The sequence below is a fragment of the Meriones unguiculatus genome, chromosome X (assembly GCF_030254825.1).
Source record: "Meriones unguiculatus strain TT.TT164.6M chromosome X, Bangor_MerUng_6.1, whole genome shotgun sequence".
Classification (NCBI taxonomy): Eukaryota; Metazoa; Chordata; class Mammalia; order Rodentia; family Muridae; genus Meriones; species Meriones unguiculatus.
The window spans coordinates 72,835,628-72,858,636 of NC_083369.1; positions in this window are offsets into that span (position 1 = coordinate 72,835,628).

Genomic DNA, 23,009 nt, shown 5'->3' on the forward strand with positions numbered 1-23,009 from the left:
TGGTGCACATACATCCAGGCAGGTAAATTCTCAAACATGTAAAATAAATATATTTTTTTAAATAAGTAATATATTATTCTGATATTGTGGATGTTAAAAGAGAATAAGATAGAGGAAATGCAGAAAGGATGTATCTGTACCATATAAACACAAACACACACCCGAAAGATATTCTATGTTCATAGATTGAAAGATTTGTATTGTTAAGATACCTGTATTTCACAAAGAAATCCACTGAGTAAATATAAAATTCCAAGAACATTTTTCACAGAAAAATAAAAAATAACCCTAAATTCCATATGAATTCAGAGACAATCACAGATATCTATAGTAATCTTGGAATGGGAAAAGCAGAAAGATTCATACTTACCCAGTTTCAAGCTATAATATAAAAGCATCATAATTAAAACAGAATGGCGAGAGGGACAAGATGGCAGCACCAGGAGAACACTGTGTCTGAGGAGCAGGACAACATTTTCCATACAGAGACCAAGAGACTGAACTCTGGGCCCTAAAACATCAGCAATCATGTTTCCCAGGTGAGAGGAAACCCGCAGAGCTTGGCAATCAGTCCGGTTCACACTCAGGTCACCCAGCCAGAACCCAAAAGAGACCTGGGTCCCACAAGCACTAGGTCGCAAGACCAGACCACATGCCTGCGTGTCCTGATCACCTTCCCAGGCTGATCGGTGGGCACAAAAAAACACCGGAGATTGGGAGTCGCAGTAGCGAGAAAATCCCACAGGGAAGAAAGGAAACAGTACTGACTTCGGTCACCCAGTCTTTCCCTGAAAAAGGTCTCCGAGACCAGTGGGTACAAGCTGCCAACACTGAACTGGGTTCCAGCCACAGGCACAGGAAGTTGCTGCACGCCAGCTTTCCTGCACACTCAAAGCTGTGTGGCCCAAGGCAACAGAGACTGGGAGTCACTATAAGGAGAAATCCTCACAAGGAACAAAACAAAGGGGACTGACTTAGGCCACCCAGTATATCCCTGGAAAAAGGCGGACAGACCTGCCCAACCCAGGGAACTGCTGTGCACCAGATAACCTGCTGTTACCAGGAGAGCAGTACCCACCCACCACAGATTCCCTCCTGGGTACTGTGGCACAGAGCCCCAACCTCAGACCTACAGAAGCCCAGAATCCCCAAGATCAACCCCCAGATACTGCTCCAACGGGCAACCAGTTACCCCTAACAAAACTGACCCAAACCACAGGACACACAGGTTACAGTAGCAGTTACTAAATTTAGCAGTACAGTTACTAAATTTAAAGCAAAAAACCCAGAAGCAGGGCAGCTGTCTTCAGGACTTCTCCGGGTGAGAAGAGAGCACTCTCTACTAACAAGGACCACAGTTATCAATCAGGTCTCTATGCCTGAGGTGAGCATCCGCAACTCCTGAAAAACACCAGCCATCCAATGACTATACCCAAAAATCTGAGAAGGCTTCCTTCAGGAAAAACCATTTTCCTCCAAGGGGATTCTGTCCACCACAGGATTCCCGGAACCACCAGAAACTAACTTCAAACACATAAGATAGCCCAATGGGTAGAGGCCAGCGTAAAAGCTCAACCAACAAAAGACAGAGTAATATGGCATCTCCAGAACCTAGTTATCCAGGGCCAAGTAGCCCTGGACACCCCAGCATAACTGAAATTCAAGAAGATGACCTAACATCTATGCTCTTGAAGAGAATACCAGAGGAAACAAATGAAATGCGTAAAGAACTAGAGGAAGATAAACTCAAATAGATTACAGCCATCCATAAAGAAATAGAGGAAGTTGCAGCCAAACAGTTTGTGGCCTTTAGAAAGGAAATGCTTAAGTCACTGAAATAAATAAAAGAAACAGAGGATTGTTCAAACAAACAGCTGAAGGAATTGAAGGAAAAACAGGAAAATACACTCAGACAGGTGAAGAAATCAACAAAATGGCTGAAGATCTGAAGATAGAATTGGAAAAATTATAGAAAACACAAATGGTGGAAATTGTGGACAGAAAGAACTTAGGGAAGAAAAGAGGAACTACAGAGGTCAACATAACCAACAGACTACAAGAGATGGAAGAAAATCTCAGGTGTGGAAGATACAATGGAAGAAATAGATGTATTTCTCAAAGAAAATGTTAAATCTAAAAAATTCCTGACACAGAACTTCCAAGAAATTCAAGACAACATGAAAAGACAAAATGTACGAATAATAGGAATAAAGGAAAAAAAAGATTCCCTGCACCAAGGCCCAGAAAATATCTTCAACAAAATTATTGAAGAAAATTTCCCCAACTTAAAGGAGAGGACAATAAGAATACAAGAGGCCTACAGAACACCCAATAAATTAGACCAGAAAAGAAAATCCTCCCACCACATAATAATCAAAAGAGTTAAGTATACAAAACAAAGAAAAAAAGCACTAAAAGCTGCAAAGGTAAAAGGCCAAGTAACATATAATGGCAAACACATTAGAATCACACCTGGCTTTTCAACAGAGACTATGAAAGTCAGAAGAGCCTGGACAGATAGCATGCAGACCCTAAGAGAACACAGATGTCAGCCCAGGCTACTATACCCTGCAAAATTCTCAGTCCTCATAGACGGAGAAAACAAGATATTCAATGACAAAAACAAATTTCAACAATACCTACAAACAAATCCAGCATTACAGAAGACACTAGAAGGGAAAATACAACCCAGGAAAATTATCTACATTCAAGAAAACACAGGAAATAAATAACCTCACTACAGTAAAACAAAAAGCAACCAAGCACACAACCTTATGACCACAGCCAACATCAAAATCAAGGGATCTAACAGCCACTGGTCATTAACCTCTCTCAACATCAATTGACTCAATTCTCCAATAAAAAGACTCAGACTAACAGAATGAATGCATAAACAAAACCCAGTAATTTGTTGCATACAAGAAACACACCTAAGCCACAAAGATATATATTACTTGAGGGTAAAGGGGGGGAAGACTGCTTTCCAAGCAAATGGACCCAAAAAGCAAGCAGGAGTAGCCATTCTAATATATGATAAAATAAACTTTCAACCAAAATTAATAAAAAGAGATGGGTAAGGACACTTCATACTCATCAAGGGAAAATTCCACGAGGAAGACATCACAATCCTGAACATCTATGCCCCAAATACAAGGGTACCCACGTTTGTAAAAGAAACATTGATAAAATTTAAACCACACATAGATCCCCACACATTAATAGTGGGAGACTTCAACACCCCACTCTCAACAAAGGACTGGTCAACAAAACAGAAATTAAACAAAGAAACCATGTCTCTGACAGAGGTCATGAATCAAATGGACCTAACAGACATTTACAGAACTTTACACTGAAACACAAAAGAATTTACCTTCTTCTCAGCACCTCATGGAATCTTCTCCAAAATAGATCACATAGTTAGTCACAAAGCAAGCCTCAACATATACAAGAAGATTGAAATAATCCCATGTATTCTATCTGATCACCATGGAATAAAGCTAGACCTCAACAAGAACAGAAATAGCAAAAACCCTACACACACTTGGAACCTGAACAACTTGCTACTAAATGGCAGCTGGATCAGGGAAGAAACAAAGAAAGAAATTAAAATCCTCCTAAGAACTCAATGAAAATGAAGACACAGCATACCCAAACTAGTGGGTCACAATGAAAGCAGTGCTAAGAGGAAAGTTCATAGCACTAAGTGCCTTCAAGAAGAAATTTGAGACAGCTCATTCAAACAACTTAATGGCTCACTTAACAACCCTAGAAAAAAAAAGAAGCAGACACACCAAAGAGGAGTAGACAGCTGGAAATAATCAAACTCAGGGCTGAAATCAATCAGGTAGAAACAAATAAAACAATTCAAAGAATCAATGAAACCAAGAGCTGGTTCTTTGAGAAAATCAACAAGATAGACAAACCCTTAGCCAAACTAACTAAAAGGCAGAGAGACATCATCCAAATCAACAAAATCAGAAATGAAAAAGGGGACATAATGACAGACACTGAGGAAATCCAAAGAATCATTAGGACTAACTTCAGAAGTCTATAACCCACAAAATTTGAAAATCTAAATGAAATGGACAATTTTCTTGATCAATTCGACTTACCAAAGCTGAATCAGGACCAGGTAAATCAATTAAATAGTTCTATATCCCCCAAAGAAATAGAAGCAGTCATCGAAAGTCTCCCATCCAAAAAAAGCCCAGGACCAGATGGTTTCAGTGCAGAATTCTACTATACCTTCAAAGAAGAGATAACTCCAATTCTCTTCAAACTATTCCACAAAATAGAAACAGAAGGAACACAACCAAACCCATTCTATGAAGCCACAGTGACCTTGGTACCTAAACCTCACAAAGACCCAACAAACAAAGAGAATTTCAGGCCAATCTCCCTCATGAACATTAATGCAAATATACTCAACAAAATACTTGCAAACCGAACACAAGAACAAATCAAAGATATCATCCACTATGACCAAGTAGGCTTTTCTGATGGGTGTAAGGTGAAATCTCAGGGTTGTTTTGATTTGCATTTCCCTAATGGCTAATAAGGTTGAGCATTTCTTTAAGTGTTTCTCTTCTATTCCATATTCCTCTACAGAGAGTTCTCTGTTTAGCTCTGTCCCTATTTTTTAATTGCATTACTTGGTTTGCTGCTCTTCAACTTCTTTAGTTCTTTACATATACTGGATATGAGTCCTCTGTCAGATAAAGGGTTGGTGAAAATTCTTTCCCAATCTGTAGGCAGTCGTTTTGTTTTGATTACGGTGTCCTTTGCTTTACAGAAGCTTTTCAGTTTTATGAGGTCCCATTTATTGATTGTTGCTCTTAGAGCCTGTGCTGTTGGTGTTCTGTTCAGGAAGTTGTCTCATTTGCCAATGAGTTCAAGGGTATTCAATTTCTTCTAACTGATTTAATGTGTCTGGTTTTATGTTGAGTTCTTTGATCCACTTGGACTTCGGTTTTGTGCAGGGCGATAAGTACAAATCTATTTTCATTTTTCTACATGTAGACATCTAGTTAGACCAGCACCATTTATTGAAGATGCTATCTTTTCTCCATTGTATGGTTTTGGCATCTTTGTCAAAGATCAGGTGCCCATAAGTGTGTGGGTTTATTTCTGGGTCCTCTGTTCGGTTCCATTGTTCCACCATTCTGTTTCTATGCCAGTACCATGCAGTTTTTATAACTGTTTCTCTATACTACAGCTTAAGATCAGGGATGGAGATACTTCCAGAAGATCTTTTATTGTAGAGGATTGTTTTAGCAATTCTGGGTTTCTTGTTATTCCATATGAAGTTGAGAATTTTTTTTTCCAGGTCTGTAAAGAATTGTGTTGGTAATTTGATGGCAATTGCATTGCATGTGTAGATTGCTTTTGGTAAGATGGCCATTTTTACTATGTTAATACTGCCAAGCCCTGAGCATGGGAGATCTTTCCATCTTCTGGTATCTTCTTCTAATTCTTTCTACAGAGACTTGAATTTTTTTTTTTTCATACAGTCTGACTTGCTTGGTTAGGGTTACACCAAGGTAAGTTATGTCATTTGTAGCTATTGTGAAAGGTGTTGTTTCCCTAATTTCTTTGTCAGCCCTTTTTAATGCACATATAGTTACTTTAGAAATCACCATTCTATGGTGCTATCATTGTTTCCTTTTTGTGTACTTCTGAGATTTACAGATATTAAAATAGATTTAAAAATCTTGGATATTTTACTTGGTTCTCACCTGCTAAATATTTATGAGTAACATAATTATGGTTTCTTGGAAAAATGTTTCTGTTTAAATTAGGTTTAGATTTGGCTGTAGTAGAGATTGTTCAAATAGAAAAAAAATATATACCTAGGACTAAGACATAAACATCCAGGTTTTCCTCAAACTTGTTACAAAGCTGTAGATTATCTTGAATTTTTTTCCTCCTCTCTTCATCCCCTGAGTATTAAAATTATGAATATGCACTACCATCCTTGGTTTATGTAGTACTGGGATTTGAAGCCAAGTTTGCATACTTCCTAGGCAACACTCTACTAACTGTTATACCCCAAAGCCTAAGATACAATAATTTCAATAAATATTAACAGTTTATCAGGAGACAGAAAATCTGGCACAAGGAGGAGAGAATTAAAAATTCATCTGGGACCCAGACTAGTCATATTAACCTATTTCCAATGAAAGAACAGAAATGCAAAGCACAGCATTGTGAACTAAAACACATATCTCTCGCCTGCTAAATAGGTTGAGAGGAAAACAGAAAGGTGATATCTCCTGCAGTAGAGCACATAAACACCTTACCATTGTCTGATTACATCTTCTACCTCATGGTCCATGATGGTTGCTTAATTGCTCTCACTTGAATGTTGAACAATGACATGCTAGCTATGTTATATGAATACTTTTACCAAATTGTGTAGGGCACCACTTTTGTTTCATTAATCAGATGTGTTTATATTTAAATAATGTATAATATAATATAATACAAATATCAACATTATATGAGTTATTAATATTAAGCATTATAATTACATTACATACTATTTATATATTCTATATAAACACAATTTATTAATACAGATATATATCTGTATATGTATACATATATACATATATGTGTATATATACATTTATATATATATAAAGCTTGTATATATGTATATATATAAAGCTTGGATGCAAGTGAAATTGAGAAATGAGGGACTAGAACAAGTTAACTTTATGCTGATTTAGAGAAAAGCAAATAATACCAAGTGTCCCCTACAAAACTAAATTCTGAATGACTACATAGAAACTGATTTCTTTCTTTTTTCTTTTAGAAACTTATCTCAATTAATATAAAGATGAACTAAAAAAAACTTCCATGTCTAAGTTCTCTTTCTGATCTTATATTCTCTTATTACAAATTTCATCAACAGGGAGCATTAAAGGTATAGATCATGTATATATTTTTTCTGTGTTGCTCTAATAATTTTAACTATGGAATTTTTTATAGTTATAGCTGCAGCATATTATTAAATCAAATAAACAAGTGTAATAATAGCAAAATGTACTACAGTTAACTGATCTACAGCACCATGATCATAAATCATTACGCATAAATTACCATAGCATTGTGTGTTAAAGATACTTAAAATTAGTCATATGGGGCAAGAGAATCCCAATGTTCAAAATCATGCAATTTAAAACCACCTTTAACTCCAGTTACAGGGTGTTCTTTTCTGGCCTCTGTGGCACCTGCATGCCGCTGGTGCAAATAAATTCACACAGGCATGTACATATGCACATAAAATAAAAATTGAATTTAAAATTGGTCATATAAGAGTAAAAAATATTAGATCATGTTTTGTTCTGTTTTTTTTTTTTTTTTTTTAGAAATTGGTAGAGAATATGTATATTGGGGCACCCTAGTAAGGGGAGCAGGAGCTGTCTATGACAGGAACTCAGTGGCTGCCTCTTTGATCATCTCCACCTGAGGGAGGGAGTATCCTGACCAAGCCACAAGAAGACTTTGTTTAATTTCAACGAACATTTTTGATTAACAACATAAAGCATATGCTTTTTTAAAAAATTAAATAAATTTATCAAGCATTGGTGGCACATGCCTTTAATTCCAGCACTCTGGAAGCAGGGGCATATGAATCTAGGGTCTCTGTGAGATCAAGGCCAACCTGGTCTACTGAGCTAGTATCAGAATAGCCAAAGATACACAGAGAAACCCTGTATTGAAAAACAAAACAACAAAATGAACGAACAAACAAACAAACAAAAAGCTTGGCTGTGAGTCTCTGAATCTGCATCAATCCCCTGCCTGGTAGAGTCTTTCAGAAGACATCTATGGTAGGCTCCCACCCTGCTCCCTCTTTTTCTCTGCTTCTGATGTCTATCCTGTTTAAGCATCCTCTTTAGGATCCTTTTTGTTGTTTAGCTTCTTTAAGTCTGTAGATTTTATTATGTTTATCCTATATTATATGGCTAATATCCACTTGTAAGTAAGTGACTATATACCATGAGTGTCTTTCTGGTTCTGGGTTACCTCACTCAGGATGATTTCTTTTTTTCTAGTTTCATCCATTTGCCTGCAACTTTCATGTATTCCTTGTTTTCAATAGCTGAGTAGTATTGCATTGTGTAAATGTACCACAACTTTTGTATCCATTGTTCACTTAAGGGATATCTTGTTTGTTTCCAGATTCTGGGACAGGAGCTCCACAAATCTGGGCCCATGGTGAAAGATCTGCAGAGAAAGATCCATCAACCAAGGACCATGCACAGAGAAGACCTAGACCCACTGCTCAGATGTAGCCCATATGCTGCTCAGTCAACATGTAAGTTTTCTAGGAAGGGGAGCAGGAGCTGTCTCTGTAATGAACTCAGTTGCCTGCTCTTTTATCACTTCCCCTTGGTGGAGCGACCTTGCCGGGCCACAGAGGAAGAGGATTCAGGCAGTATTGATGAGACTTGATAGACTAGGATCAGATAGTAAGGGAGGAGGACACTCCCATTTCAGTAGACTAGGGGAGGAGAATGTGGGGGGGAGGGAGGAGGAGGATAGGGCACAAGGGAAGTGAGGGAGGGGACTACAATCGGGATATAAAGTGAATAAATTGTAAAAACAAACAGGCTGATGGTGCATGCCTGTAATCAAACCCAGTACTTGGGAAGCAGAGGTAGGTGGATCTCTGTGAGTTCAAGGCCAACCTACTCTACAAAGTGAGTCTAAGACAGCCAAGGTTACACAGAGAAACCCTGTCTCAAATCTCACACACACACACACACACACACACACACACAAACAAAAAACAACAATCAAAAACACCCCCCCCCACAAATTTAATATTTATTTACTTATTTTGTGTGTATCCATATTTTGCTTCCATGAATGTATGTACATAGTATAAGGACCTGGAACCCTTGAAGGTCAGAAGTAGGCATTAGATCTGCTGGATTTGTTGTGAGCCATTATGTGGCTCCAGTACATGCTTTTAAATATCCCGGTTATAAAAGCGTAGATCCTTAAAGTTATGACATACAGATAAAAATGATAAGCAATGTCATCTTTAATGATGATACTTTAGAGATTATAATCAGAAATAAAACATGCATGATCTATCAGTACATTGGTTGAATATTAATTTTAAATATTATGGTGAATGCAATAAAAATATTCACATAGAAATTGTAAAGAATCAAGCATAAAGATCTTAGAATTGATGACAAATTTTGTAGTAAAATGGCAAGTGCAAAATAAAAATCTTACATACTAATATTCATTAATTGGCAAGTATAAGGGGAAACAAAAGACCTACTTTCAATGATAACATAACATACAAAATACTCAGAATTAAACAATAAAAATGAGCTAGACAGAATTACAAAACTGTGCTGGAAGAGAGATAAGATTTATGTAAATTTATGTAGAAGAACAACATGTTCCTGGATGGGAAGACTAAACATAATAAACATGCCAAATTTTCCCAAACTCAGATGTAAGTTTACTGTTACTCAAATTGAAATCCCTACAGGATTTTTGAAAGTTGAGAAAGAATTTTAACATTTGCCTGGAAGCTTTTAAAAGTGGGAAAGCCAAAAAGGTTTTTTGTTGTTGTTTTGTTTTGTTTTTTGTTTGTTTGTTTGTTTGTTTTTAAGGTAAAAGAGAAGATACTTGCTTACAGAAAAATGTATCAAAGAAACATTTTTTTAAAACACTGTGGGGTTGCTATAGGAATATGCAGATGTGGAAAAAGACTGAAACTCAGACTAAAGATGAATATCTTAGTAAAAAAAATATTAAACACATGAAATAATAAATATGGCAATGTCCAACCTAACAATAATGAAAAGATAACTTGAAGTTTATATATAAACATTTATTTGCACTTATGATCCTAAAGTAATAATTCTATTTGGTGGTATAGTAATTCACCAACAGAAATTCGGTCACCACATGCTTTTTACCTTGATTGAATGTTTGATTTTACTGTTATCTATATTGGTGTACAGAAAGCATATGATTTTGTATTCTGTCATTTTACCAATTGAATTTCAGCCTCAAAGGTTGTTTGATATAATCTTCACTTTAAAAAAAATTATTTATGTGTATTTGCATGTGTCAGTGTGAGTGGTTGCCACGTGTGAAAGTTCACAGAGAGGCAAGAAAAGAGAATCAAATCCCTTGTTGCTGGAGGCTGTAGGCTGCTAGAAATAGGTCCTGGAAACCAAAGTCAGGTCCTCTAGAAAAACAAGCACTCTTAACTGTTGAGCCTCTAGTTTTTGCATTTTAAGAAGTTTTATTTTATTTTATTGTAAAATTTGACATGGTTAGCATGATTTATTGCCTTATATATGCATATTTGAATTTATAAAGTATGCTAATTGTTTCATTGTGACATTTCATAAATGTATATAATGTACTTTAATATTTACCTACCCATTCCTTTCTTTTCTCTTTTTATCCCCTCACATTCCTCTACACTGGCCTTCCTCCAAAATACAGTTCCTTCTTTTTTCTTCTTTTTTTTTTTTGCGTTTGAGTATTTGGTTTTATTTTTAGTAATTTACCATTATTTAAAACCCATCTCTTTTTATTTTTATTATTAGCTACATTTTATTAACTCTGTATCCCAACTGTATCCCGGTCCCTCATTCCCTCCCAAACCCTTCCTCTCTCCCTCATCTCCTCCCTGCTCCTTTCCAAGTCCACTGATTTTGGGGGGAATCTCCTCCCCTGTCATCTGACCCTGTTTTATCAGGTATCTTCAGGACTGACTGCAAAGTCAGTCTTCCTCTGTGGCCTAGCAGAACTGCTCCTCCCTTAGGGGGTGGGGATGTCAAAGAGCCTGCCATTGAGTTCCTGTCAGAAATAGTCTCTGTTCCCCTTACTATGGGAAACCAATTGGTTACTGAGCTACCACAGACTTCAACTGAGCAGAGGTTCTAGGTTATATCCATACATGGTCCTTGGTTGGAGAATCAGTCTTGTATAAGAACCCTGAGCCCAGATATATTTGGTCCTTGTGGAGCTCCTGTCCTCTCCAGGTCTTACTAACTCCCCCTTCTTTCATATGATTCCTTGCACTCTGCTGAAGATTTGGTTATGAGTTCTAGTATCTGCTTTGATACACTGCTAGGTAGAGTCTTTCAGGGGTCTTCTGTGGTAGGCTCCTGTCCTGTTACTTGTTTTCTCCTATGTCCAATACACCTCCCATTTGTCTTTCTAAGTGAGGATTGATCATCATACCCCAAGTCCTCTTTCTTGTTTATCTTCTTTAGGTGTATAGATTTCATTATGTTTAGCATATCTTATAGGACTATATGAGTGAGTATATACCATGTGTGTCTTTCTCTGTCTGGGATACCTCACTCAGAATGATCTTTTCTAGATCCCACCATTTGCCTGCAAATTTCATGATTTCCTAGTTTTTGATTGCTTCTCTTTTTATGTTTTATTTGTGTGTTAGTTTCTAATTGAAAAAAAATCATACAATAAGTTCATTTTTGATGTTTGTTTGTTTGTCTGTTGTTTCAAGACAGGGTCTTACTATGCAACTCTGGCTGTCCTGGAGCTTATTATGCCCACCAGTCTGGTTTCAACTCACAAAGAATGTCCTGTCTCTACATCCAGAGTGCTGTGATTAAAGGTGTGTCTCATATGTCTGTCTCATATAAAGATGTGTCACATGTGCTTATCTCATACAATATGTTCTGACACAACTTCTCCCAGATTATATCCACATTCCCACTCACCCAACTCTATGCTCTTTCTTTCTCTCTCTTCAGAAAACAGGCAAGCAAAAAAAGAAAGAAAGAAAGAAAGAAAGAAAGAAAGAAAGAAAGAAAGAAAGAAAGAAAGGAAAGGAAAGGAAAGAAAAAGGAAAAAAACCCACAAGAGACATATGTATAAGGACACACACACAGACACATACACATACTCCATAAAAATGAAAAATTCAAAAGCAAGACCACTAAGGCAAAAAACAAAAATAAAACAAAATAATTCCCAAACAAGGCAATATGAGACAAAACATACCATTAGGTTTATTTTGTGTTTCCATCTACTTCTGTGTGTGGGGCTTATTCTGACGCCCTTAAGGATGGTTAATATGCCTGGTGAGACTCGACTGGAGAGAAACAATTTTTCCTTTGTCAAGTGGAAGTTGTTTCTTAATTAAGAGGAGGCCTGTGTCCTCTTCCCCCTCAAGAGAGCCCCATCTAGCTTGTCCACTTCTGTGAGCTAGAGGGTCCCATCTGTTGCCTTCTGCATGCTGCCTCAGTCTGTGTGAATTCATATCTGCACCCATCCTGTTGATTTAGAGGGCTTTGATTCCTTGGCATCCTCCATCCCCTATAGCTCTTGCACTCATTTTTGCCTCCTCTTCTGAAGGTTTCCCTGAGCTTTAAGGAAAGGGATTTGATGGAGACTTCCCATTTAAGGCTAGGTATTCCAAAGTCTCTCACCATCTGCATATTTTGTTGTTGTGGGTCTCTGTATGTGTTCCCATCAGCTCCAGAAGGAAACATCTGAGATGATGATCTATATAGCAAAATGTCATTAAGAGTCATTTGGTATCTATGGTTTCTTAATAGAATAGTAGTATTGCAGCCTAGGTCCCTGGGCTATTTAGCTTTGAGACATTGTGACAACTATTGCGTCACCCAAGTAGTATGAGGTGCAAGTTCCATTTAATGGAGTGAGCCTTAAGACAGTCAGTTATTTATTGGTTATTCTGACAAAATTTGCACAACCTTAGTACTAGTATATCATGCAGTCAAGACATAATTGTTGATTAAACGGTTTGTGGCTGGGTTGATGTTTTATGTTTGTATTTTGATAGCATGCAGAGTACCTTCTTGTACTAGTCCATAGTGGTGAAGGTATATATAGGTACCAGATTGACTTCTTCACATTCAATTAGTTTTTTAAGTATTGTCTTCTTCAATAGGGCCTTGTTGTCAATTAGTGTAAGTGCAAACCATAGTCTTAGGAATGTTCTGGATTGTTTTGGGGCTTCCCTGGAACTCCTCTGGCCAACTACTCAATTAGAAGTAACTCAATCCCAGTACTAGAAGATTGATTTGGTGACAATAGATGCCTAGTTTTGGCTTTGTCTCCTCCATTATTTGTTGAATTCATATAGATTCCCTTCATATGTATAGATATATTAGAAGCTTCTAATGTACTTTAGGTCCATACCACTCCTCAGATGACCCTTAATTTTAGCTATCTCTCCTTGTATTTCTTCCCTCGTCCCCATCTTTCCTTCCCATCCCTGAATGATCCTCCTGTTCTCCTGTCCCCTTCCTTTATCCATCCATAACTATTTAGTCCATTTTCCTTTCCTAGATTGATTTATCTGACACCCACTCCCAGTTCCTCACTCAATACACATCCTTTGTGGTTCTATGGATTGTGGTTTGTTTATTACATTAATAGCTAATATCTGCATAAAAATACATAACACTTTTCTTTCTGGGTTTAGGATACCTCACTCAGAGAATTTTTTCTCGTTCTATTCGTTTGCCTGAAATTTTCATGATTTCGTTTTTGAAAGGCTGAGTAACATTCAATTGTATGGATGTATCATAGATACTATATCCATTTTTTTCTCTTGAGGAACATCTAGGTTTTTCCAATTTCTGGCTCTTATAAATAGAGCAACAACAAACATGGTTGAACAAGTGTCTTTGTGGTAAGATAAAGCATCCTTTGGGTATATACCCAAGAATTTAGCTGGGTCTTGAGGTAGACCATTTACCATCTTCTTGGGGAAACACTATCCTGATTTTCATAGTAGCTATATAAGATTACACTCTTACCAGCAATGTATGAGTGTTCCCCTTACTCTATATCTTCATCAGCATGAGTTATAAAATTTTGAAATGTCCAGTGTAAGATTAAATCTCAAAGTAGTTGTGTTTTGCACTTCCTTCATGGCTAAGGATGTTGAACATTTTTAAGTGTCTTGTTGCTCTAGCTAAAACTTCAAGTACTGTATAGGTATGAAAAGAAGCTCAAAGAAATTTTACTAAAAGCAAGAACAAGACAAGATCCTCCATTTACTTCATATCTATTCAATATAGTACTTGAAGACTATTCTTAATTTTGGGGCTATGGCTTGAACAGAGTGGAAGTGAGAAATCAAGCTGAGCACTCACATGAATATATATATATATATATATATATATATATATATATATATATATATGCTGTTTCTTAGGGATTCTATTTCAAATTCTTATAACTTTGTTGCTGTCTTAGTTACTTTTCTTTTGCTTTGATAAGACACCATGCCAAGGCAACTTCTAGAAGAAAGAACTTATTTGGGCTCACAGTTCAGCATGTAGTAGAGTCCATGACCATCATAGAGGGAATTGTGGAAGCAGGTAGGCAAGCAGTAACTGAGAGCTCATGTCTGATTTATAAGTATTAGAGTGAGAAAGATAACTGGGAATGGTGTGGGCTTTTGAAAACTCAAAGACACACACACACACCACCAAAGATACACCTTCTCCAAAAAGGCTACACCTCCTATCCTTCCTGAAGATTTCCAACAACTGGGACCAAACATTCAAATATATAAATGATGTGACACCATTCTCATTTAAATAATAATTAATACCTTTCCATCTCCAAAATGATGAACCTATAACCTGGAATTGTGAGCCAAAACATTCCGTTATACCTTAAGCTGGTTATCATAGCATTATTTGGGTAAAGTATTTTGTAGCGTTGTGTGTTCTTGTCTGTTTTTGGTACCAAACTAATACTGGCTTTAAAGCATGAGTTTGTTAGTATTAGTTTCTTTACTATTTTTGCAGTACTTTAAGAATCATTAATATCGGTTTGATAAGGGTCAGCATTGAATACATCATGTCTTGGTCAATTTAGTTGACGTACTATTAATATTTAAATATCATTGCATGTTCTTAATTTTAGTAAGACATACATGTGCTAATATTTACTCACTTCTAAGTTTTCTAATTTATTGCTATATAAATTTTCTAATTATTACTGTATTGAAATCCTTCTGGACTTTCATATTTAATAATTAAAAAATTCATGTAAAGTGTTCCAATTATATACATGTAGATTAATAATTGCTATATGTATTTTATAAATTGATACCTTTATTGTATAATGAAATTCTTCATCCCTTATGATTTTTTTGTTGTAATATCAGTTTTGTCATATATAGTTGTAGCTAATCCTGCTTGCCTTAGATGTTTATTTATTTGGATAACATCCTTTCATTTTCTTTCATAATCATTAATATTTGCAATTCTAAAAGCCTCCATTATTTAGATATCCATGATTTCTGTTAGACTAGGGACATTTGGTTTTCTAATTATAAATATTAATTATAAATAATAAGGGAATTTATTATGACATGTTCATACATGTAATATATTTTGGTAATATTAACCTCCCAACTGTAATAGTAACACCTACTTGTTGCCTCTATTTATGTGGACTACTATTTCATTCTTTCACTCTAAAGCAGTGTCTGTCCTTTCAGGCTAAGGCCCATTTTTCAAAGACAGCAACTAGATTCATTTTTTTTCTCTTAATCCATTGTTTCTCTGTGTGTTTTGGTTAGGGAATTAAAACTATTTTTATTCAGAGTTATTATTTAAAGGTATATATTGATTCCTTTCATTTTTATAAGTTTTGTGATTTATTTGGTTTTTGTTGTTTGGAGAGTTGGTTTTATTGTCATTTTTTTTTGTTTGTTTGCTTGCTTGCTTACTTTTGTTTCCTGAGACAGAGTCACTTTTCATAGCCCTGGTTGTCCATGAACTCACTAAGTAGACCAAGCTGGTTTTGAACTCACAGACATCTGCCTGCCTTTGCTTCTCATGGTTTTGTGCTTTCTAATTTCTCTCTTGCTTACCCATTATTAAAGCATGCATTATTCTTTCCAGTGACTTCACAGGTGTGTTATCTTTTTGTTTAGTATTAAGGACTCCTTGAAGTACCTTCTGTAGAGCTGTCTTAGTGGCTGTGAATTCCTTTAGCTATTTTTTTAAAACAGTGGAAATATTTTTTAAATCAGAAGGATAAATAGCTTTGCTAGGCATAGTAGTCTGGGCTGTCAGTTATCTTTCAGAACTTGAAATACATCATTCCAAGCTCTCCTGGCTTTTAAACTATCTGTTGAGAAATGTGAGGTTATTCCGATGGGCCTAACTTTGTATGTGACCTTGTGATTGTCTCTTGTTATTTTCAATCAATATAAAATGTTCTGTGGTTTTATTATACTGTGATGAGGGAAAGTTCTAATCTTGTCGCTGTGGTGCTGCTCTATATGCCTCATGTTTCCTTCACTAATTTTGGCAAGTTTTCTAGTGTGAATTTGTTTAGTACATTTTCTATACCATCAAAGCTATTTTTATGATGCTTAGACTTTGTATTTTTTCAGGGAACTTATTACCTTGAACATCTCATCCATTCTTTACTAATTTTCTTCTGTCTTCATTGCAATGCTCTGATTGTCCATCATGTTTTCAACCTCAGATATTTTGTTTTCTCCTTGGTCCATTATATTGGTGAGACCTTCCATAGAACTGTTTATTTAGCTTGTTATGATTTTTCATTTCCAGTATTTTAGTTACTATTTTTGTTTGTATTAGTTCTACTTCTTTGCTTAATTCTTCTTTAATATCTTGTTTTGACTTTCTTATTTCATTGTTTTTTTTTTTTTTTTAGTGTTGTTAATGTTCTCTTGGACATCATTCATGAGTTTATTTTCTTCTTTTAATATACTTATAAACATTCTTTGATGTCTTCGGGATTTTATCTAATTCACTCTCACTGGAGCTATTACTGTGGGATTAGTAATTTTTGGAGGAGTTCTGGTCCCCTGTATTTTCATGTTTCTTACATTACTGTGTTGAGATGTATACATCTCAGTGTTCTATGGTGCTGGTATAAGGGGAATTTGAGATTGAAAGATGTTGCGTGGTAGTCACTATGGTCCTCAGATGATTCTTGAAGTCTGTTTCAACTTTTTATGTTCTAGTAATGTTGGCATGTGAGAGAAAAGGCACTTCCATAGCAATTTCCACCACAGCTGCAAGTGCTTTGTCTGGAAGCTTATACAGACAGCTTAGTGCAGGCAGGCACTAATTCACAGTAATTCCTACCTGCTTTCCTGTAGGAGGACTCACTCACAGTAAGTATGTCTTCTTGTAGTATTTCATAGAATATATTTATTGTGTCCTTAATCTTTATTTCATGTGCTTTAGATAGACCAGTAGAATGGATGTTTCATCATTTAATAGTGGCCCAAAACTTGCTTCATTTGTTTGTTTCTGTTTTTAATTTTTTTTTCTTGCTTGATTTAAAAAAAAAAATACTAGATCTTGTTATTTAGTACCAACTGGCAGGGTAATTGCTATGTAGCCCAGCCTTGCCACTACTTCATGGCAATACTGCTGCCTCAGACTTTTGATTGCTGTAATTATAGGCATGTATCACCTTGCCCAATTTCCCTTATTTTGTTATTCTTGCTTTTTGTCTGACTGTAATGTTTCAAAAGACATCTGTTTAAGCTCCCACATTTTTTCTTCCATTTTACCTAATCTTTTCTTGACAGTTTAAAGTAAATTTTCTGTTAGGCTGTTAATTTCTAATATTTATATTTGGTTATATTTTCAAAAATATTTATCCCTTTACTAAATTTCTTAATACCCTATATTGTGTATTTTCTTCAGTGTATTTCATTGAGATTTCTAAAATTTATTCTTTTGAATTTGTCTTCAGTCATTTCTTTCATGTTGATGTGTTTGGAATTTGTTACTAGAATATATGGGTTTTTTGTTTGTTTGTTTGCTTGTTTTGTTTACTGAGACAGAGATTCTCTGTGTATTTCTAGCTGTCCTGGAATTCACTCTGTAGACCAGGCTGGCCTCAAACTCATAGAGATCTGCCTGCTTCTGCCTCTCAAGTTCTGCGATTAAAGGTGTGAGCCACCACTGCCTTGCAAAATATATGATATTTATTAGTTGTCATATTACTGTATCCTTTCATACTTTTTTGTGTCTAATGTTGATACTTTGGCATCTGATATAATAGATATCCCTACAACTTTTGGGAAATGATCTTGCTGGTAAGCAGCTTTTTTTTTTTTTTTTCAATGCAGTTTATTCAGGAACCTTGAACAATCACCTGACCCTGGGGAAAGCCAGCCCACAGCTTAAATAGCCTCTGGGTAGCCAACCCCAGCGTGCCACGTGGGCAATGCAGATAGGTCCACATACATGGAAGCAAGCCAGATCCTCAGCCTTAGCCAAATGTGGAATTGTTCGTGACAGAGAGTACTCACCATCGGGAAGGTGGAAGGCAGAAACCAGCTCCATCTTTAAGGCATAGCATTCCGCAGCTCTCTACAGTTCCCCCTTTTTGTTTTAGACTTATCTTTTAGTATCGGTGTTTTGGGTAATGTTGAATTTATATTTGGATGGGCACTGTACCTTTAAATATTTTACATGTATTTATTCCATGTGTGTGTTTGTGTGGGGGTGTGTGCCTGTCCCATTGTTATGCCCAGATCTTAAGGTCTCCAAAGACCACTAGGAGCCAGACCAAGTATGCAAAAGCAAAGAACTTTATTCAGGCTTAAACTTGGTCTCTCCACTGTAACCATTGTAGTGGATCAGAGAAGACAGCCCAGAGCAGCTACATGGCAGGTGTTTTTTTTTTTGTTGTTTTGTTTTTGTTTTTTTTTTTTTTTTTTTTTTTTTTTTTTAGGGGGTGGTCTTGAGCAAGAACCAGGAATTCCCAGTTTAGCAGTTACAAGATTGATAATCAGCAAGGGCAAGCTACAAAGTGACTGGCTAACTAACATCCAGTGAGCTATCTATAGACTTCAGGAATGTTTGGTTGGTGGGCTGCCCAGCCCAAATGCTCCAACCTGAGATAAGATCTCTTCCAATTCTTGTGGTTACCTCCAGGCTGTTCCTTGGGTAGAAAATTTTAAGAGTTTCTTATTTCTGGAATTGGTGACCTATGGCCTGGTTCCTGGGACTGATGACTTTCGGGGTAGGGGGTCACATCTGATTCTTTCACTGGTAACACAGGGCTATCAGAAGACAACCTGTGAAAGTCAGTTCTCTCCTTCTACAATGTGGGCTCCTGATATTGAAATGGAGTCATTGGGTTTGGTAGGAAATCCCTGTCCCCACTAAATTATCTTCCTGGTCCATCTCTCCTTCCCTTGGTTATAATTATTGAAGTCGGGAACATTGCATGTAGTATAAGTTTTGAAAAGAACTATTGTCTCTGCAGGTCACCTGAGAGAGGACACTAGGAACTGAGGTAGGTATAGTATATACAATAGATTGTGTCAGTTGCAGCATTCATGACTACACCTACAGTAGGAGTGGTGGCCTCTATCAGATGATGGAAATTGTCTAATGCGTATTGATGTTGGCTGTGTTGTTTGGAAAAGTCTTGTATCAGATGCTCTAGTAACTGTGAGGCACCTGAACACATAACTTATTCTTTGTCTAGACACTGGTGAGGATTTTGTTTTTTCAGGGTGAAAGATGGTGGCAGAAATCACAGCAGTCCTTATGTGGTGCTCAAACCCAGTCTTGCCAGCAGTGTGTGCTTAGCCAAGGAGCAGAAACAACCAACTGTGGGTGGCATAGGTGTGGTAAAAATAGCAAGTGCCACATTCCTTTCCTTGCTGTTGTGAATGGACATGCCTTCCCAAGCCAGTGTATCACACATTTCGTCCACCAGCTAAGTGACTTTCAGGATTTTTTTCTCTTCCCAATCCCAGCAGTAATCAACAGGAGTTGGTCACAGTAGAGCTGGGAATATTCACCCACCTGAAGTGCTTTAGGGAACTAGAGAGAGCTGAAGGTGGCTGATAAAAGGCAAAGTTTCCCTCGTGACCTTCTTTGCTGCAGCCCAGGGGTGGGGCAGGGCAACAAGCAAAGTGGAGTCATTGCTCAAGCCAGCCTCAGCATGCCTGTGGGTAGGAGAGAAGGTGGTAACAACAAATTCTTTCCTTGATAGTGTGACAGGCACTTAAGTCCAGTGAGGGGGGAAGGGCTGGTGGGTACTATGTAGGTAACTGCCTTGAACTTGGAGGGAAGCTGCGCTTGATTGCCCATGCCCCTACTCTCAAAGAGCAAGAATGACTGAAGAGCTCTAGGTTCTCTTTTGTCTCATACACACCCCCACAACAGTGAAGCTTTCTCAGGCACCTTTTGTTACAATCTTGAGTCAATTTTTGTTTGTGAGACAGCTACCTACTGAGCCAGTGCAGTGGAATGTTTATTGGATCTCAGAGATTGGAATTTGCAGGGGTTTCTGTCATGCAGTACAATGCAAATTCAAATGACCGAGGCTTTATCAAGCAGGTTTCTGGTTACAGCCCCCTGAGGGTTTGGTCAGAGGTGTTGTGAATTCCTTTTCCTAAGCCTAGCTACCAAGTATATTTTAAGTTGTTTATTTACCAAGGTTACAAGCCTGTAACAGTTTCATATCTTTTAATGGTTATGATTGTACATATTCATACTGACTGAATTTACAAGGATTTTACATTTGTAGTGCCAAGATATTTTATTTTCTTTAATGTGTCGTAGTCTCACTTGTTTTGAGATCTTCATTCTCCTCCTCTGGTCAATTTCCAGAGTTCTTCCAGTATTACTCACCTCATTTTGCACTATTCATTCCTTCTGTTGCTTTGCTTCTTTGTGGATAAGGTGAAAATAGCTGGTTGCCTGAATCCAGCCATTAAATGTTCTTAAAATCAATTCAATTTAGTTAAAAGCTTTAAAATATTTATATCTGAACAATTCTAAACCAGGAATATAGCCTAAGAAACTAGTACTTGACAGGTTAAGCTAAAGGTACACACAAAAACTCAAAATTTTCTGTTCATTTAAGCAGTGTAAAGCTGGCAGGAATTGAAATGAGTACTCATTGTTACTAAGGGAATGGTGGCTAACCACTGCACACTGTAGTTTAAATTTTTTTTAACAAATGCTCAAATGTTTATTAAACATTACATGGTAATTTAGTATATGAACTATAAGACATAGATTTACAAAACATACAAACATATAGAGTACATATGTGTCTAATACATATTAAGAACAAAAGGTAAAAGTAGAGAAACTGGAAAACTCCACTGAGGTTCACAATAATAAACATTTTATGATATTTCACCAAAAATTTTATGTTCCTATTAATAATTAGCATGCTTAAAAAACATCACCCAGATGTTAAGGTTTTGTCATGTTTGTTTGTTTTACTTCTCTCCCTCCATCCCTTCCTTTCTCCATCCCTCAATGCTTTCTTTTCTTTTTTTTAATGATTTATTATTATTATTTTATTTTTAAAAAATTATTCATTTTATACCCTGATTTTAGGCCCCTCCCTCAACTTCTTCCTACCCTCCACTGCTTCCCCCAACTCTTTTCCCCTAGTCTACTGAAAGGAGAAATTATTTTCTCCTGCCATCTGCATAGCTCAACTCCCCCTGCCACAGCTTATTAAGTCTCATCAGGATCCCTGGATCCTCTTCTTCTGGGGCCTGGCAAGGCCCTATTGCCAGGGGAAAATGATCAAAGAGCAGGAAAACAAGTTCATGAAAGGCAGCTCCTGCTCTCGTTACTGGAAGACCCACATGGAGACTGAGCTGGTCTTCATCTAAGCAAAGGTCTAGGGGTTCTCCATTCATGGTCCTTCATTGATACATTAGTCTCTGCAGGACACCTTGGGCTCAGATTTTTTTTTAGCTTTTTGGTCTCCTTGTGGAGCTCTGTCCCTTCCCTGTTCTTCTTTTCCCACTTTATTCCATAAGACTCTCTCTGCACTATGTTCATAGCAGCTTTATTTGCAATAGCTAGAATTTGGAAGCAGATATTAGTCTTATAATATAGGATAAACATACTAAAATCTATAATCCTAAAGAAGCTAAACAACGAGGACCCTGGGGAGGAAGCTTAATCTTATTCAGAATGGCAAACAGGATAGACATAGGAAGAAGTGGAAGAGAGGAAACAGGATGGGAGCCTACTCTTGAGGGTCCTCTGAAAGGCTCTACCCAAGAAGGGATCAGCTAAAACACTTTCTTTCCCTTCCTTCCTTCTTTCCTTCCTTCCTTCCTTCCTTCCTTCCTTCCTTCCTTCCTTCTTTCCTTCCTTCTTTCTTCTTTCCTTCCTTTCTTTCTTCTTTCCTTCTTTTCTGGTTTCTATGTCATTCATCAGAAACTGTCTACCTTGGTTTTCTTTTTTTTTTCTTTTTCTTTTTATTTTTTTTATTTTTTTTTTCAATGCAGTTTATTCAGGAACATTGAACAATCATCTGACCCTGGGGAAAGCCAGCCCACAGCTTAAATAGCCTCTGGGTAGTCAACCCCAGCGTGCCACGTGAGCAATGCAGATAGGTCCACATACATGGAAGCAAGCCAGATCTTCAGCCTTAGCCAAATGTGGAATTGTTCCTGACAGAGAGCACTCACCATCGGGAAGGTGGAAGGCAGAAACCAGCTCCATCTTTAAGGCGCAGCATTCCGCAGCTCTCTACAGTTCCCCCTTTTTGTTTTAGACGCATCAGGCAAGAGTAGAGGTCTGATCTCTGATATTAGAAATAAATTGGGACTTTGTACTGATGTTCATTTAGGTGTCATCCACCCAAAGAGCGTCAGACCCGTCTGATACCTTTTTCTCAGAGGCGGGACCTGGGGCATCAACCCGCATGCAATCAGACATGCTCTTCTCTGGGTCCAAAGCGGCTGACCCTGAGTGCTGTGCTTAGCCTAGCATCCTGAGCGTAACATTTTAGCTTTTTATGGTAGCCAACCATGCTTTGGGAGACTGTCCTGCTTCAATGGCTGTAAAGGCCTGAATGGTCATGGCTGCATTATGCTGTTGTGAGGCTCTAATCTTGCATATATACCACAGGCAAACCAAGGAGACCAACACCAGAAGGCCTGCTAATGCTCCCATGCCCGCCCATTCCTTCAACAGCACAGACTCTAAGAGCAACAATCA